We start from the raw sequence: 2,500 nt of genomic DNA, 5'->3' as shown, positions 1-2,500 counted from the left end.
GGAACCAGCTACTAGACGGTTCGATTAGTCTTTCGCCCCTATACCCAAATTTGACGATCGATTTGCACGTCAGAATCGCTACGGTCCTCCACCAGAGTTTCCTCTGGCTTCAACCTCTTCAGGCATAGTTCACCATCTTTCGGGTCCCAACGCGAACGCTCTCGCTCGACCTCTCCGGCAAAGCGGACGAGATCGGCCGGTGATGCGGCCGCCGCGAACGACGACGTCTCACCTCCGCCGGACCGCGCCGACATTCACTTTCACTGCGCCCATGGGTTTCGTACTGCCCCGTGGCTCGCGCTCACGTTAGACTCCTTGGTCCGTGTTTCAAGACGGGTCGGGAAGGTGGCTGACTTCAGCCGCGGACCCCGTGCGCCTCGCGAAACGACACCGGAAGCGCGACCGAGACGAAGAGGCTGGGCACTGAGAACAGTCCCCGACCCACGACGCCCCAGCCGGCACCGGGCGCTCGGCCCCGAAGGGCAGACGCGGCGATCTCTCCTCGCCCGAACGGCGGGCCGACGGACACGCGCGCCTATAGTACCCGACCGAGGCCGGGTTACCTTGCGCGCGGCCTTCTCGCCGCCGTCCAGACGGTCGCGGCCTTCGCCCGGCGCTAGTGCGCTGGTCCCCGATCGGGCGGCGCCGCCGGCGGCCCGTGAGGGTCCGCACGACAACGTCGCCGACAGGGGGCCGGCTGAAAGCGACCGGGCGACCCGACAGGCCCTCCCGTTTGCCTCTCGACGGTTTCACGTACTCTTTAACTCTCTCTTCAAAGTGCTTTTCAACTTTCCCTCACGGTACTTGTTCGCTATCGGTCTCGTGACCGTATTTAGCCTTAGATGGAGTTTACCACCCGCTTTGGGCTGCATTCCCAAACAACCCGACTCTGGGAAGACGCCGTAGCGCGCCCGCCTGTCGCCGCCATGGGCCTGACACCCGCTCTGGGAAAAGGCCTCGATCAGAAGGACGCGGGCGACCGGCGAAGCGCGCCGTGACGAATTCCGTACGCCACAATTCCGCGCACTCCAAAAGCGCGCGGATTCGGCGATGGGCACATCCCGCTTCACTCGCCGTTACTGAGGGAATCCTCGTTAGTTTCTTTTCCTCCGCTTAGTAATATGCTTAAATTCAGCGGGTAGCCTCGTCCGACCTCAGGCCGAAAGTAAGGACCGGGACTATTCTTCCCGTTCCGCGCTCGCCGTCGGCGCCGCGCGCCGCCGCGCACCTCGATTCCCGCCCTTGAGCCGCCAGCCGTTGGCCTCTTCGAGGTCGACTCGCCGCCGCCGCGCGGGATTCTGGTCGCGATCGTCGCGCATCGTGCCGTGCTGTCTTGAGCGGGACGGGCGCTCGCGCGTCCGACGCCGCAGCAGCCGCGCGGAGAAATCCCCGCGCGGAACGTTTGCAACGCGACCCTGAGGCGGGCGCGGCCCCGGGATTGACCCGACGCCGCAATTTGCGTTCAGAACGTCGATGCTCAATGTGTCCTGCAATTCACACTAATTCACGCAGCTAGCTGCGTCCTTCATCGACTCACGAGCCGAGTGATCCACCGCCAAGAGCCATCCACGATTGTTTCGCTCGCACAGTGCCTCGCACTATAGGGTGACAAAATAGACCGCGCCGAGCGGTCGGCCAGGCCGACGCTTGAAGCCGGAGCGCGCGGCACCGCGGCACTCGACGCGCAAACATTACCGGGTGACCGAATCGCCGGCCGGCGCGCCGCTCCTCGCGGGTCGGGCGCCGGGTAGCAAAGACTTTTTCTCTCGCTTGTCCGAGTTTCGCGTTCGCCGAAGCGTTTGCGAGACCGTTAATGATCCTTCCGCAGGTTCACCTACGGAAACCTTGTTACGACTTTTACTTCCTCTAAATGATCAAGTTAGATCGTCTTCTCGGACGCCGGCTCGACCGTTGCCGGCCGCGCCAGGTCCAATCGGAGGACCTCACTAAACCATTCAATCGGTAGTAGCGACGGGCGGTGTGTACAAAGGGCAGGGACGTAATCAACGCGAGCTAATGACTCGCGCTTACTGGGAATTCCTCGTTCAAGGGAAATAATTGCAATTCCCTATCCCTAGCACGACCGGGGTTCAGCGGGTTACCCAGACCTGTCGGCCAAGGCGAGCACATGCTGATCCGGTCAGTGTAGCGCGCGTGCGGCCCCGAACATCTAAGGGCATCACAGACCTGTTATTGCTCAATCTCGTGTGGCTAAACGCCACTAGTCCCTCTAAGAAGTTAGACGCCGACCGATTGGGTCGCGTAACTAGTTAGCAAGCCAGAGTCTCGTTCGTTATCGGAATTAACCAGACAAATCGCTCCACCAACTAAGAACGGCCATGCACCACCACCCACAGAATCAAGAAAGAGCTCTCAATCTGTCAATCCTCACTGTGTCCGGGCCGGGTGAGATTTCCCGTGTTGAGTCAAATTAAGCCGCAGGCTCCACTCCTGGTGGTGCCCTTCCGTCAATTCCTTTAAGTTTCAGCTTTGCAACCAT

At 61.2% G+C, this 2,500-nt stretch overlaps 2 non-coding genes and 1 pseudogene across 2 annotated transcripts in view; all 3 read right to left on the bottom strand.

Moving 5' to 3' along the window:
* Nucleotides 1-1,162, bottom strand: part of LOC146143570 (large subunit ribosomal RNA) — a 3,679-nt pseudogene extending 2,517 nt beyond the window's left edge.
* Nucleotides 1,163-1,410: 248 nt separating this feature from the next.
* LOC146143569 (5.8S ribosomal RNA) lies at nucleotides 1,411-1,564 on the bottom strand. The gene has a single exon (XR_014499198.1). It is a non-coding gene; the product is annotated as a 5.8S ribosomal RNA (ribosomal RNA).
* A 247-nt stretch (nucleotides 1,565-1,811) lies between these two features.
* Nucleotides 1,812-2,500, bottom strand: part of LOC146143568 (small subunit ribosomal RNA) — a 1,811-nt gene continuing 1,122 nt past the window's right edge. Inside the window, exon 1 of the ribosomal RNA XR_014500373.1 lies at nucleotides 1,812-2,500. This exon is cut by the window's right edge and continues 1,122 nt beyond it. This is a non-coding gene — a ribosomal RNA (small subunit ribosomal RNA).

This window comes from Ascidiella aspersa, chromosome 5 (assembly GCF_963924565.1).
Source record: "Ascidiella aspersa chromosome 5, kaAscAspe10.2, whole genome shotgun sequence".
Classification (NCBI taxonomy): domain Eukaryota; kingdom Metazoa; phylum Chordata; class Ascidiacea; order Phlebobranchia; family Ascidiidae; genus Ascidiella; species Ascidiella aspersa.
This window is presented reverse-complemented; position numbering and strand designations above follow the sequence as displayed.